The 15,884-nt window shown below is 56.6% G+C and overlaps 1 long non-coding RNA gene across 7 annotated transcripts in view; it reads left to right on the forward strand.

The window, feature by feature from the left end:
- LOC112400528 (uncharacterized) overlaps positions 1-15,884 on the forward strand; it is a 74,288-nt gene that overhangs the window by 17,621 nt on the left and 40,783 nt on the right. For 6 of the 7 annotated variants that reach the window (XR_003003422.1, XR_003003423.1, XR_003003427.1 and 3 more), the window contains one exon: positions 15,470-15,815. The exons of the other annotated variant lie outside the window; for it this stretch is intronic. This is a non-coding gene — a long non-coding RNA (uncharacterized LOC112400528). The remainder of the gene's footprint in view (positions 1-15,469; positions 15,816-15,884) is intronic. 7 annotated transcript variants of the gene reach the window in all.

The following is a 15,884-nucleotide window of genomic DNA, read 5'->3' on the forward strand; positions in this document are numbered from 1 at the left end:
CCTGGGGCGGGAACCAGCAGGTAGTGGCCTGGATTCAAGCTGGGCCTAAGGGCTGAGACTTAAATGGAAGCTGAGGTCAGAGATCAAAGGGTTGGGCTTCTTGTCCAATGGTCAGAGGTCCAGACTTGACTTGGAGTCAGGGGTCAGAGGGCAGGGGCTATTGCTCAGAACTTGATGGGGATGGAGAGCTAAGCTCAGTTTGGGGTGAAGGTCAGGCCTCAGGCTGAGGTAGGGTTAGAGGTTAGAGGTCAGAATCAGTCCAGTGCTGAAGGCCATAGCTAACTGAGAAGGAGGTCCCCAAAGACTCAGAAGTCTGCCTGCTCTATCCTGGAAGTGACGTGTGCCAGGACCGGTGACAGAGGGATGCCTGTGGTAAATAAGACGGGGCTTCCAGGGATTGACCATGAGTTTGAAAAGGACTGGGCACAGATCTTATGTCCAAAGCCACTAGAGCAAGGCTGGGGGCCTGGCCTCCAGTCCCAGCTCCCTGCCCTCAGGATGGGAGCCTTGGTTGCTTATCTCTGAAACGTGGATGATCACAGCACCTGCCTCCATGTTGATCATGCTCCATCCATGTTGCTGATTTCTACCCTCAAGACTGTGTGCCCTGGAGTGGGGGTAGATGAGTTAACACAGTGAGGGTGAGTGGTTGAGGCAGGTATGTGAGATGCTTCTGTTGCATGGGGGGCGGGGGGTCTCAGGAGAGGAACTGTGCCAAGGCCTTAGGTCCCCAGTCACCACCCAGGGCTCTGTCACTCCCAGGCTGCCCTAGAGAGGTGACCCTGCAGCCAGTTCAGGCCTCAGCTGCCCCCCTGAGCCGTGTGTAAGCAGCACCGTCCTGGGCATTTTTTCCAGGCCTCCATTCTGCCAGCTAGGTTTTCCCACCTCTTCTCCGTTCTCGGCCCAGCATGGCCAGAGATCTGGGGACAAGCCCACACAGCCGCCAGTTGGGGAGCTAGGATGGAGGAGGCAAAAGCAGGAATGAGAGGCCAGCAGGCAGAGAAGGGTGCCAAGGAGGAAGCCTTATCACAGGCCTCTGTGTTCTTATCTCCCACAAGGCCTGGTCACGAACCAGCCTCAGCTGTTGACCTGCCGCTGGGGTCCTGACCCCAGAGGTCTCCCCCTCCCCACAGGGGAGCACAGGGAGATTCAACAAGGGGGGAACCAGGCATGTGTGAGGGTGTGGGGGCTGGAGGGAGATGAGAGAACCCCTGGGGGACAGGAATGGTGGAGAGCCAGCAGAGGACATGTGGACAACAAGAGGGCTGCCCTGCCTGCCCAGGATGCAAGGCCTCCAGGGTTTGGCTGTGAAAGTCCCAGTCACCTCCTCCAGCTGAGCTATTAATACCCAGCTAAGACCCACGCACCCTTGCTGGGAGGACGCCGAGTTCCTTGGGGGCTAAAAACGGTCTGCAGTGGGGGTGGGCCCGGTGTCCTCCCTCTCTGCCTGTCAGAGGAGCTGGGGCCAAAGTCCATGCTGGCCTGGAAGGGGGCCAGAGCCAGGGTCGGGGTACAGAGAGTGACTGAACCCTGGGGTGGCCTGAGGATTCCAGGCGGAAGCAGGAAGGCACTAAGCCAGTCCAGTCCCCATTGCTCAGAAACCTGAGGGTGGCCCGGGGGCCTGCCAGTGGTCCCACCCAGGAGACCCGCCTGGCTTTCTGGCTCCTTGCCCCACCTAGGCCTTCGCCTTCCCCCCAGGCCTCAGCTTGGTCTGCCCCAGGCTGCAGTGGGGCTAGCTGCTGAGGGCTGCCTGCCTGTCTTCTGCCCAGAGGGGCCTAGAAGGGAAAGGGAGCTCCAGGGACGGGACAGGTTTGGAGCCTCTAGTGGGATCCGGGCCACCTAAAGCAGAGCCATTCACGTTCATTCATTGAGCTTCATGTGTGAAATTTTGATTATTCATAGCATTCTCTCAGGAGGGAGTTACTAGGTGAAGAAACTGAGGCTCAATCATCTCCTCAGAGCCTGAGCTGGCTAGACCTGGTTTGTCAGACTCCAGACCCTACCTTGTGTTGCCTCCCGTTATGTCATTGCAAAAGGAGATTTCTTGGTTTGTCCTGGGGATCCATGAAACAGGTATTTCCATCAAAAGGCCCTGATCACTGTAGTGTCCCAGGCCCACCAGAGTGGCCACACCAATAATGAGAGGCCTGCATGGGCACCTTTCTCCTGCATTGGTGAACCCCCCTCACAGGGATCGTCAGCCACTTCTTCCCTCATTCCTGGGGCTCAAGGACACAACCTCGGAGCCTGTGCTAGTCTTCTGGGCTCGAGGTCACCCAAGGCCACCTGCTCCGTGCTGTGTCCCCTCCCTTCCCATGATAGATGCTCCAGGATCCAGACACCGACCCCAGAAGAGCACAGATTTGGCCAGGAGAGTCCAGACGAGAAAGTGGTTGAGAGGTGTCAGCCCCGGAGGCCCCCTGAGCCGGAAATCCCGACAGCTGCCTGGCTTATGGGTCCTGGGCATTGGGCCCTGACCCAGGGCAGGCAGCAGCCGTGTCAGGTGTCCAAAGGAGTTGGGGGAGGTTATGGCTGGAGCCAAGCCTGTCTGCCTGTGGTTAGTGAGGCTGTTGACACCTCCTGGGCTGCCAAGGCAGAGCGACGCCAAGGGGCTGGGGGAGGGGTCCTCGCTTAGCGGGGAGGGGTCCTCGCTTAGCCTGGAGGGTCTGAGGGGAGAGACAGGCCCTGACTTGAGGGTCTGGGGAAGGAAGCACAGTCCTGTCCTAAGCTGAGAGAGACCTGGCCCTGCCTGAGAAATCCTAGCTTTGGGGGCTGGTAGAGGGGGTATATTTCCAAATGGCCGGTGGGGAGTAAGGTGTGGGGGGTTGTCCCAGCCTGACACTAGGACAGCAGGGAAGGCTGCCCGTATCCTGGGTTCAGGGGGAAGCTCTGAATCTGCCGGCCTCCATTCCTGGCTGGGAGGCACGTGCCTCTGCAGGACAAGCAGGAGGCCTCTGGCCTCAGGCTGACCACACAAACAGCCCCAGGGTTTCACTTCCCCGGGAGAAAAGGCGAGGCCTAACCTTGCCTGGATTTTCCTTAACCCCCCGGAGAGGGTCTTTGCCTCTGCGCTGGTGGTGATGGGGGGACAGACTAGCATCAGAGAGCCCGTTCCAGGGGAGCCCTCCCAGGATGGGCCCCCCTGCTCATTTGATCCATGCACCTCAGCTCTCCTGATGCCCATGTGTCCCCCGCCCCGGAGCCACCTCCCCAAGCAGTCTTCCTGGATTGATAGAGGTGAGGAGGCACTATACTTCCAACTCCCACGCCAGGCTGGAGTGTCCATGGCTATCCCATCTTCTTGGGGCCCCCGCCAGCCGAGCCTGACCTCATGAGGCTTTGGGCCTCCATCGCTCTTCTCTCACTTTCCTTTCAACACACCCTCCCTCCTGGCTCCCTCCTAGACCTCCAGGCCTCTGGTTCTCTGGCTGAACCAGCCCCTTGGCCATACCAGGTCTGGGATCCTCTCCCATCTCAGCTGTCCCTGCTGCCCAATCTGGGGCTCAGTCCCCTGCCCTGTGTCTCTGTCTCTTCTCTCTTTATCTTTGTTCTCTGGGCTCTGACTCTGTCCCTCTGTTTTAGTCTCCATCTCTGCCCCTCTCTCTATATCTGTCTGGCTCCCTGACCCAGTCTCAAATGCCTCAGTTCTGTCACTGTTGCTCTAGGACCCGGTCCTGGCAGTGTCTCCTCTCCCCACCTGGCCAGGGCACCTGCTCAGACATCTGCTCTGCTGTCTGCTCGCTGAGCCCCACAAAGAGCTCAGACAACACTTGTGGTCTCAACTCTGGCCCAGTTCCAGGGGAACTGCTGTGATTCCCAGAAGGTGGGTGAGGGAGAGACAGGCCAGAGGGCCATGTGCTTGCCTGTCTCTTGAGGGGCTAATGGCCCTGGGCTTTCCTCTGCTCAGGCCACGGCTACCAGTGCCACAGGCTTCACATTTTACCCCACCACTGACGGCTGTGGGACTCCGGGCAGGTTCTGAGCTCGTGCCCCCTTCTCCATAGTGGGGCCAAAAGGGCCGACTTCAGCAGGTGTCAGAGGATGGAATGTCAGCGCACTTGGTGGGCACTTGGCACTGTGCCCAGCATGTAGTAGTGCTCCATAGAGTCCCCATGACTGTTACTGTGACTGTAATTCCCCAAGGTCCCCGGAGTCATGATAGGCAGAGTGGGGGATGGGCTGAGCTTCTGCTGTTTGAGGCGTCCCATGTCCACCTGCGTCCCATACCCGCCTCTTCCTCTGTTGGACAAAAGACCTCTCGCTATACCTGGGACCTTCCTGTCCTCAGATTCTGTCTGAATTGCACACTGGTGCTCACCAAATTAATTACTGCTGGCTTGGGGATATATTTTTTTAAGAAGACATTTTTCCAGGGGGAAAAACACGCAGGAGCTATAATTAGTTGGGAAGAGGAAAGAGGTGCGGAGCGTGTGAATCATCAGCCCCAGTGATAGACGGTTAGAGGCTGAGCAGAAGTTTCGGGAGAAGCTGCTGGAGTGTGGGTGAGTTGGGGATGGGGTGCTGCCCCCAGGCAGGCCGGGGTCGTCAAACACCAGGCATGTTCAGGGATGGGGACTTTATCTGTCACCCTGAAGTCTATGCCCTCCCCCTCAAGGCTCTGTCACCCATCACCCTCTCAAGGTCCCAGCTTCTCAGCTCCCCTGCACGCCCTGCCTGCCCTGACTGTCCCTAGGGCTTTTGTCCACCTTATCCCAAGGCCAGTGCCAGTCCCTGCTGGCATGTACCTGGGCAGAGAGCCTTGCAGCTTGAATGAGGAGAGAAACTGTGGAGGGTTTGAGGTGCAGGGATTGTAGACCATCTAGACCAGCTTCTCATTCATTCACTCACGTGTTCATCGAATACTGAAATGCTGCTGTGTGCCTGGTCCACAGACAGGCAAGCCAAGGACCAGAGAAGTGCCACTCCAAGGCCACACAGCTGTGAGTGGAGCAGCCTCTCTGCCTATCCTGTCATACCAACTCTGCTGAGCCAGACCCTGGGCAGGGCTCTGGGCCACCAAGGGGACCACGACCAGGCCCCACCCTAACTGAGCCCATATTCTGATGGGGGAGGCAATCAGGCACCTATAGGGCAGAACGCCCAGTGCTGTGAAGTGCGAAGCACAGCGCTGTGGAAGCTTGGAAGTGGATCTTGATCCAGCCTGGTGGTCAGACAGGGCCTCACGGGGGATGAGGTGAACAGTGTTCTGAGGCTGGAAACAGCATGATGACCCATCATGCTGGAGGGATGTTAAGTGATTCTGTGGCAGGGCTCAGGCAGCAGCAGGAGTGGGGGATTGCTGGGGACTGTGGCTTCTGGGCCAAGTGATCACAGTGTCCATTTCCCCAGTGTTTCTCCTGAGCAGCTGTCTGGGGCGCTCTGAGGCCCTCGTCCTTGGGGACTCTCCGTTGGTTCTTTTTGACGTCTGGGGCCCACTGACCCAAGGTAACCCCTGTCTGGGCAGTCAGTGGCTAAGGGGACTGGACCCCAGGTTTCTCCCTCTCTCCCTCTCCTCTGGCTGAGGGCTGGCTACCCAATGGTCTAGGGGTCTCTGCCCAGGCCTCAGGGGCTATGCGGGAGCAGCGTGGCCTGTGCCTGAGAGCTGAGGAGAGGACACTGCCTCCCCTGGGAGAGCATGGCATCATTCAGCACACAGAGTGCTCCCTTCTAACCCCAGACCAAATTAGCCTTCCAAATTACAGGCTGCATGTCCTCCAAATTGGGGACTGGGTGGGAGAACAGAGGCCCAGCTCTCCTTCCTGCTTCCTGCTCACAGAGGGCTCTCGGCCCATCCCTAAATAACAGGACCATGTTAGGAAAGAATTCTGGGCACACAAACCCTCCCGCCCCAGGGTGCAGGGATCCCCAGGTCCCAGACCTGCATTCAGGCTCAGGGCAAGGCTTTGCCCTCCTGGGGTTTGACGGTGAGCTTGGAACCGGAACATTCAGTCAAGACCAGCTTAGGGTTCTGAGGGCATTTTGAGGATCATTCATTTATTCATCAAACACCTACTGGGCACATTCTCTGTGCCAGGCATTGTGCTGGGCCTTGAGACACTGAGTGGCAATGGAGGTGACAGACATGTGACCAGGAAGGTACATGTCAGAATGAGCAGGCCTGTGGCAGGGGGTGTACAAGTGGCCCTGGGAAACCTTGATGAGGTCAGGGAGACCTTCCTGGAGGAAGGGGTATATAAGATGAGTCCCAAAGGATGCATGTGTCCTTAGCCAGGGGAAGAGAGTTCATGGAGGAAAGAATATCCAGTGCAAAGGCCAGGAGCAGAGAGTGAGGGAGGGGCATTAAGAAGTGGGTGGAGGCACTGGTTGGTTCAGATCCAGGGGCCTTGTCAGCTATGCTGGGGGATTGGATTTCATCAGAAGTACAAGGGAAGAGGAGGCCTGTGATCCCAGGAGTGGAGGAGGATGGGTGTGTGTATGTGTGTGTGCAGAAGCAGAGTTGGACCATGGCCCCACCCCGAGGGCTCCTGGTAGGTATGAAGGGATGTGGGGGCAGAAGTGGGGGTCCTGGACCTCCCACATTGGCCTCCCTCCCACCCCCACCCCTTCCAGACAGCTTTGGGCCTTTGAAGAAACAATCCAGTTTACCACAAAGAAAACACGAGAGCCTGATGGTATTTCTTTGTGTCCTGAAATTAAGGTGCCTTCCTGTGTTTTCGCTAATTGGTTTGGAACTCTTCATGTTTTTGTTTTAGAAGAAAATTATTATGGATGTTGAGAATAAATGCGATCATTGTGTGGTGCTGAGAGCAGAGAATGAAAGGAAAACACCTCCTGAGCTCACCCACTCTTGTGTCACAGAAGAGGCAAGTGAGGTGGGGAGGAGAGACTTTGAGGCCACACAGCCACAGTGATGGTCCCCCAGGAGCAGGAAGGGGTGGCTTTTGGGCCACGGTGGAGAGAGGATGCTTGTTGGGGGGTTCTTACAGCAGGGTGGAGAGAGGACCTGCGAGTTCCTCCAGCTTCTGGTCTTGCTTGCACACCTCCTGGGATGGAGAAATCACTGCTTCCTGTCTGCGTCTGGTGAACTGGCCCAGCTGTAGCTGGTGAGCAGTTTTCCCTGAGTAGGCAGTGCTGCTCCCCTCCAGTCTCACCCAAGGTTCTCTGCATCCCAATCTCTACCCCACCCAGGATCTCTGGTCTTCGCTTCAGCTGCCTGAGGTGAGGCTGGGGCCAGGGTGGTCTCTCTAGGTGGGACCCTGGGCTGCAGGCTGCACGGCACTGGATCTGATCTGGCCCCGGTAGATGGTGCCTGCACTTCTGAGCCTGATGGCTGGGAGGGCTTCCGGGCTGGAGCTTCCCCGGCTGGCAGCCAGCGTGGGAGCATGAGGAAAGGCACGAAGTCTGCTTCCTGGATGCATGGCCTGTTGTCCAGCACATCCTGCAGGGCCCGGCCCTACTCAGCTGAGGACACAAGCTAGTGGGTAGAGTCAGGCCTGACAGTTCCATGGGCAGCACTGGGCAGACAGGTGGGGCACCAGGTCAGTGCACGCCCTCCTCAGCAGGCTTCTGTTTAGCCCCTGCTATATGTCTAGCCCTGTGACAGCCGCTGGGCCCTCAGAAATGAATTAGACACAGACCCGCCCCTGCCCCCGAGAGCCTGTGGTCTGGACAGGCACAGAGGAGACAGCAGAGCGCAGTAAAAAACCTGTATCCCCGGCCGTACCAGCAAAATCAGCTCCAGACTTTGGGGAGTGAAATCCTACATAACCCACTTCTACCCAGAAGCTAGAAAGGGACCTCTAGAATTCACCTCTGGCCTCCTGTTCCTTCTGCTTGACCTGCCATGGCTCCCTTTTGCTGGCCCCCAGAGCACCTGTGTACTCTGGTCCAGCCTCTCCCTGGAGCTCAACTCCCTCCTCCACTCAGCTGCAGTGAACACTCAGGGTTTAATGGTCTCTCTGGCCATCTGGCCTTTGTCCAGGTTGTTCTCTCTGCCTGGAAAATGTCCCCTTCCTTTACACTTGCTAATGCCTACTCACTCTTCAGAGTCAGCTTCCAGCCCTCTCCATGGGTAGCTTTCCCGGCCTCTAGATCATGACAGCCCCCTGGTACCTGTCCCTGTAGAGCCCCCTACACTGCTCCTCAGAGCATTCATGGAACTTGTGATCAGGTCTTTTAATTGTGTGGTTATTCCACTGGGGACACAGGACCCAGAGCAGGCCAGGTTTCTCTTGGCCACTGCTGGATCCTGTCGTCTCACCCCAGAGGAGCCCAGAGGATGTGCTTAGTCAATATATGTTGAATGATGAGTAACATGTAAAACCCACATGTTTTTCTATTAATAGAAAGTTAAGTTCAGGCACAAACATCACAAAAATCTAGTAAGATTTAAATGCATGTTCATACCCACACGCTGAGAATGTTGCAAAGAGGTTACACTGCTCCCTAAAATGTAATTACCCCCGCGCCTGACCCCAAAGTCACTGGCAGTGGCTGGTTCAGGGCAGCCCTGAAGTTAACAGCAATAGCAGTGACACTGGCCATGTGTTGGGAGCCACCTCAGCACTAAATAAGCGCAGATTTTTTTTTTCAATGAAACATTATATTTGGATGCAAAAACCTAGAGTATCAAAGATTCATGTGGAGCCAAGATTCATTCATCAACAGACATTTCTTCAGAGCCAAGGGTTGGCTGAGCACTGAGGATCTGGTTGTGGACAGACGGCCTGCCTTTGCCGTATCGGCGTCAGGCTAAAGCCAGGAGGAAAAGCGGAATCAATGGACCTGACCTTTGGCCCTGGACCAAAGGGAAGGAAAGACATTTCCTCCTGTGGGATGTACAATCTCTGAGCACATCTCTGTCAGCAAAGAGGCACAGCCTGACCCTGTCCTGCGGGGCCCTGGAGATTCCATTTTTTCTGGTGGGGGCCTGGGCCGGTCACACCCCCTCCCTGGGACAGTGTTGAAGCAGCTGTTAGAACTGGGATGCGCCAAAGAACCCTGCAGAGACAGGCTCACCACCTTCCCTGCTCGTGCTGCCTCTTCCACGGGGTGCCACTCCACAACCTGTGCATGGGATCCAGCCCGCAGCCAGTGTCTGCCAGTGGTCACATTAGGGTCATGTACAGGTCAAAGCAGCCCCTCTCTGCTGCCAGGTCATGGTTGGGGTGTCCCGCTGTGTATGTGCATGTCAGGTATGGTATGCAGGGACTGAGGGTCTCTGGGAGAAAACGGTGAGCGCCTTGTGAGAAGAGGGCCTTGCCTTCCTCTCAAAATCCCCAAGACCCGGCCTTTCTCCTGCTTCAGCCCAGAGTCCCCAAGGGCCTTAACCAGACAGACAACCGGCAGTGAGACAGCCAGTCTCCCTGGGACCAGAGCCCCCATTCCACCTGGCAAGACTCTTGGGTCAGCGGCCTGGGATCTTCGGCCACCATGGTGCTGACGTGCTGAGGCCCAAGTCCTCACCGGGCTGTGCCCTGCCCAATATAGAGGGCTCTGAAGGACACAGACAGCTCTTCCTGTCAGGGCAGTGGGGCCATTTATCACGGAGATAAGCATTAACCAGAGGGCAGAGTTGGCGGAAGGAGCTGTCTGGAGGAGATAATCTGGGGTCACTCAGAGGGCATGGAAGAGCCATGTCCCCACTCCACCCGCTGCCACCCAGACTCCGCCCCTATGCTTGCTGGCCAAGACATCTGGCTGTCTCACCTCATGGAAAAACCTGATGCCCTCCGGGTACAAGGAGCTGGGCTATGGTTGGGAGTGGGGTGTGTTTCCTCTTCATGTTCCGTGCCATGGCAGGGCCCCTGTGATTCTGCCTCGCCTCCTCACAGATGGGGAAACAGGCCTGAGGGAGTGGGCTTTGGACTGCTCTTGTCAGAGGGAGCGAACATGGGGTCCTGACCCTGCCCTCGCCCTCCTGCACGGGGTAGGAGGGGAAATCCACGTGGTGCTGTGTCACTGGGCACTTCCTATGTCCCAGCTGTTGCCTGCATGGCCTGTGTCCTGTCCCCTCTACCCTGGGGACCAGGCATTGCCTTGTCCTCCTTTTCCAGAGGGAGGCAATGCACAGAGAGGTGAGGGTACCAGCCCATGGCCAAACTGCTGGGAAGTGGCCCAAGTAGGATTTGAACGTGGGGTTCAGAGCTGCATCCAGAGCACTGTCTGCCCAGAGGGGCTTTGGATGCCTGGCAGAGGCCAGAACAAACCCACTAGATGGAGGACAGCTCTGGGATCCCTCTGCCCAGCTAAAAACTGATACCCCAGACTGTCAGAACCCCCCAGGCTGCTCTGCTCACCCCACTTCCCTACCTTGGCACTCAGTGGGGCTCAATAAATATTTCTTAACAAATTAATAAGTCAAAAATGAGCAAACAGTATAAATCATGACATTTCCCCTCTACGAGTCCCTGGAGCTGGTCAGTTCCTCTCTGGGGGCTGTACACACTGGTTTTGGTATCTCCCTGCCAGGGACACATCTGCCCACCACCTACTGGCTCCTCACGGTGGTCCCATCAGAAAAGACGGTGCCACCTTTGGGAGCAGAGAGAAGAACCCAGACCTTGGACTGTAGAGGATGGGAGTAGGGGGAGGAAGGAGTGAGGAGACCCCTCTCCTGGGCTGGGAGCTGCACTTGTCATTACCCCATGGTGGACACTTTTGCAGCCCTGCAGCCCTCACCATCGGGGTCACTAAGTGTTGGTGTGTTCAGGGTGCTGCAGGGACCAGGGCTGGTCTGGGGGATGAACCCTGGATCTCCTTTCTCTGCCCCAATGTCCAGGGCAGTAGATTTGACCCAGAACCAGCCAGAGGCTTTTCTGGAAAGTCTTTGCTATGTGAAGGGTAGGAGGGGGCACCCTGGGAGTCTCGGAATTCATCTGGCAGGCCTGGGGGCCTGGGTGGCTTTTGAGAGCCTTTCTGCTCATGACCACCTTCGTGAGTTCTGGGTACTATTTAGCCTGAGACATGCTGGGCAGGGAGAGGGGTCTGGATTGTGCAGGGAAGGGTCGCAGGGCCTGGGGAAGGAGCCAGTGAGCATGAACAGTTGTGCAGAAAGGAGCCCAGCCCCTGGGGCCTGTGTTGGGGGGTGGGGGGCAGGAGGACAGACAGGCACAGCTGTGTCAGACCCACCACTACAACCCCCTGGGAGCCCCCCACACCTGAAGGGGCCCTTCCTTGGATTTGGTTGGGGGCATTGGAACCTCAGGTGTGGAAGGGTTTTTTTTTTTTTTTCGGTGTGCGGGCCTCTCACTGCTGTGGCCTCTCCGTTGCGGAGCACAGGCTCTGGACGTGCAGGCCCAGCAGCCATGGCTCACGGGCCCAGCCACTCTGCGGCATGTGGGATCCTCCCGGACTGGGGCACGAACCCGTGTCCCCTGCATCGGCAGGCGGACTCCCAACCACTGCACCACCAGGGAAGCCCTGGAAGGGTTTTTAATCCTCGGACACTGGGTCATCTCATGTCAACCCGGGGAAGTTACAGACAGACCTCCAATCCTCAGGAGATAAGCTGAACTGACTTGTGAACGGGCTGCCTCTGAACCAGTGCAGAGCAGCCCTGGGCAGCCTCCCCCAGAAAAGTCCCCACTCTGGTGGTTGGGAGGGGCATTGCCAGCAGCAGGACCCACACTGAGCTGGTCCAGCCCCTCGGGGGACAGAACAGGCACACGACAATAATAGCAACCATAAAAGAAACCCAAGGAGCACAGCTCTTGCTGTGCCCCAGACAAGGCTGAGCTTGTCTTCCTGGCCACTCTCCCATTGCATTTAATTCTCATGACCCTATGAGGTGTACACAAGTAGTATTCCCCGTTTTACAGACTAGGAGCCAAGGCCCAGAGTCATGGAGCGTCAATAATCCTAATGGCACACGTGCACGATGCTCACGAAGGGACCTCAACACACTCCCAGGGTACGTCCTGCTGCTCACAAGCATCCTTCTAGCAAGGGCATCTGTGACAGCAGAATCCTTAATGGGGGTGTCACTGGGTGAAATGCCCACCGATCAAGTCCGTGTACAGGACCCCAGTGAGGTGGACATGGAAGCTGGTGTGGAAGGTGGACCAAGCCTATGGTTGAGGGAAGGTCATTGCTGCTGGTACATATCGATCCCATTTGTGTAACACATGTGTTACAGATATAAAACCTGGGGCGGCGCTGGGGCAGATGGGGCACCCTAGTACACACATGCTGGAGGACACCCACACAGAGCCCAAGGACCACACCTCCCGTACCTCAGCATCCAGCACCCGCACAGAGCTGATCACAGGGGACCTGCTAGGGCACTCTCGTTCTCCCTCCTTCTCTCTCCACCTGGGCCTCTCTGCCCACCTGGCTGGGAATAAAGCACTGGAGGTGGGCTGGGCCCAGATCCCGGGTGCAGAGTCCTGGCTGGGCCTCCAGGCCTGGTCCCTACTCCTCCCTCTCTTCCTCTCTGCTTCTCTCTTACTTGCTCCTGTCTCCCTCTCAGTGTTCTGAAGAGTCCTCCTCAGTGGCAGCAGATGCACAGGTGACACGTCCTGCTGCCTCAGTCACACACAGTGCCTCTCCTCCTGCCCCAGAGACTCACGCTGTTTCTGGGCATCAGTCTGGGGTCAGGCTGACCTATGGTGGCTACAGCCTCACTCGAGCTGTGCTCCCAGCCTGGCTCGGGCTGCACTTGAGCTGGACAGAATAAAGAAGCTGCTGGCCTCCATGTCCCTGCCCACCCCTCCCCTGCAGAATCCCTGGGCCCAGTAGAGTCATGGGAGGGTGGAGGCTTCTGGGACCAGTGGCAGCGCCCGGGGCGGGTGTTATATATTGCACGGGGTTTTCTGTGCTGCAACTCAGGATGTCTGAGCCCACAGGACACCGAGCCCATCTGCGTGGATATGTGTAGCCCTCCAGAGGATGGAGGGCTGAAATGGAGGATGGGGTGAAGTGGGGGCAGGGCTGCACCCTTACAGGCAGGCCTCCCAGGGGTAGGTCTGTTCTTCCTCATCACTGCCTCTAGCCCAGTGCCTGCCTGGCTGTTCCCTGTGGCCCTAGGACACTGAGGGGCAGGAAGCTAGGCAGCTTCTGGTGCAGACTTTCCGTGGTCTTGGGCCAGTCAGGGTACCAAGCCAGGCTCAGTTTTCCCATCTGTTATATGGGGCAAGGTGAGGGGAAGGTACAGGCCTAGGCATGCCCACCAGGTACCAGGAAGACAACTACCAACGACTGTAGGGTATCCACACAGGCCTTTCTTGTCTATGCCTCCCGACCCCATAGTCATCCTTTCGCTTAAGTACCGTTGCTCTCCCCGGCTTCCATGTGGACACCCACCCAAGGCCACACAGACAGAGAATGCTGGTGTCAGGATTTGAACTGGTTGCCTCTCTTAGGCAACCTGCTGTCTGAGCGGAGCAAGAGGATGCCAGACACTGACCCAGGATCGGGGCTGCCTGATCCCTGCACTGGCCAGAGGAGGCACCACAAATCCCACCTGCACATCCACCCAGCCCATCCTGCTCAGAGCTGTTCTGTGCATCTTAGCTTGACGAGGTGTGGGGAATTCATCAACCGCCCACAGAGCCCGCTGAGAGCTGGCTGAGTCCAGCCACCTCCCTGTCCCAGCAGCAGCCCCCAAAGCCTGAGGCTTAATCCCCCAGGCATGTCCTGCCCTTCATCTTTCCCAGGCTGTGTTGCCCTTCTGCCCCTCTTCTCTAGCTGAAGCTGGTCACCTCACCCAAGTCTTCCTCCTGGAAGCTCTTCCCGACTCCCCATCCTTCAGTACGTCTAGATTCCATTCCCATGCCCAGAATTCCATCTCCTAATGTACAGGAGCCTCTCAGGTGCCTGGTGCCAGGCCTGGTGAGGCTCCAGATGCTGGCCAGCCAAGGGACCGAGGAGGACACCCCTCAGTGAGAGGAGCAGAAGGGCGGGAGTCAGGAGACCACTGTGGGCCTTCTCTGAGCCTTAATGCAGGACACTTGCCCAGCAGGGTTTGCGGAAGAGAAGGCCTAGGAGGACCGACAACTTCTCTCCAACCTGCACATCGGAGCTGGCCGGGCTCCCAGGGAAGTCTCAGAGCATGAATGGACTCCTTGCCCCACCCCGCAGCAAGCAGAGAAACAGCCAACACCGGGGAACCTCCTCCTGGGCGGCCTCCATGCTTAACCCTGCAGTTTCCACCTACAGAACAAGCACCAACTCCAGCCTGGAGACCCCAAGCCAAGGGCCAACCTTGCCCTCTGTTTGCCCTGCGCTGCCCATCTAAATCTCTGAGGTACTGGTCTGACATTCCCCATTTTCCCAATGAGGAATCTGGGGCTTTGCAGGGTTAGTAACATGCCCAAGGTCACACAGCTGTAGGTGGCAGAGCTGGGGCTCAACCCCGGGCTGTCCTGCACCTGCAGGCATAACTCCACTATGATGACCTGCTCAGCCCACACACGGAGGGCATCTGCAACCCTCAGCCAGAGGCAGCCTGTTTTGCACAGGGTTTTCTTTTTCTTTTTAAATTTTTTTATTAAAAGAAAATTTTCATTGAAGTATAGTTGATTTACAATGTTGTGTTAGTTTCAGATGTACAGCAAAGTGATTCAGTTATACATATATGTATTCTTTTTTAAATTTATTTTTTATTTTTGGCTGTGTTGGGTCTTCGTTGCTGCACGCAGGCTTTCTCTAGTGGCGGCAAGCAGGCTTCTCATTGTGGTGGCTTGTCTTGTTGCGGAATACGGGCTCTAGGCTCATAGGCTTCAGTAGTTGTAGCATGCAGGCTCAATAGTTGTGGCTCACGGGCTCTAGAGCACAGGCTCAGTAGTTGTGGCTTACGGGCTTAGCTGCTCCGCGGCATGTGGGATCTTCCTGGACCGGGGCTTGAACCCATGTCCCCTGCATTGGCAGGCAGATTCTTAACCACTGAGCCACCAGGGAAGCCTTACATGTATATATTCTTTGTCATATTCTTTTCCATCATGATTAATTACAGGATATTGAATATAGTTCCCTGTGCTATACAGTAAGACCTTATTGTTTATCTATTTTATATGTAGTAGTTTGTATCTGCTAATCCCGAACTCCTAATTTATCCCTTTCCCACCCCCTTTCCCTTTTGGTAACCATAAATGTGTTTTCTTTGTCTGTGAATCTGTTTCTCTTCTGTAAATAAATTCATTTGTGCCATATTTTAGATTGTGCATATGTGTGATATATGATATTTGTCTTTCTCTGACTTATTCACTTAGTATGATCATCTCTAGGTCCATCCATGTTGCTGCAAATGGCATTATTTCATTCTTTTTCATAACTGAGTACTCTTCCATTGTATATCTTGCACGGGGTTTTCTGTGCTGCAACTCAGGATGTCTGAGCCCACAGGACACCGAGCCCATCTGCGTGGATATGTGTAGCCCTCCAGAGTGGGCTCTGAGCCCAGGCAGGTGAGCTGGGCTCTGTAGGAGGCTCCCTGCCCCCAGCACCACTCTCCCAGGTCTAGCAGGATCAGGTGGCCACAGCTGAATTCACTCCCCATCTCTCTGGGCAGGTGGAGGAGGTGGTCTCTGCGGGGGAGGAGGCGCTTCAGCGGCACGTGATGCGCCGAGAGGTGTGCCCAGCCTGGCGTGGAGCAGGGTAGGTGCTGGATAAGTGGATTCTGCTCCTCCGCTTTGGAGTTCCGGGCACATCCAGAGGCTACAGCAGAGGCTGCAGGGCTGGAAGAGGCCAGAGCAGGTACCCCCGCACCGGCTGCAGCACCAACAGGAGGGGTAGGTGTGTGAGTGCCTCAGGGACCCCCACCTGGCCTACGCCCTGCTCCTGGGCCTCTGAGGGCTGCCTCCCCACTGCCTGCAGGATCACAGCTCAGCTTCCCGGCTCAGCGCCTTTTCCTCCTGGTAAGTCTGTTTCGTGTCCCAAAAGACAGGGAGAAAAATCCCTTCCCGTGAGGCTGATATAAGGTGATG

Source organism: Neophocaena asiaeorientalis, unplaced genomic scaffold (assembly GCF_003031525.2).
Source record: "Neophocaena asiaeorientalis asiaeorientalis breed wild unplaced genomic scaffold, Neophocaena_asiaeorientalis_V1.1 scaffold251, whole genome shotgun sequence".
NCBI classification, from domain to species: Eukaryota; Metazoa; Chordata; class Mammalia; order Artiodactyla; family Phocoenidae; genus Neophocaena; species Neophocaena asiaeorientalis.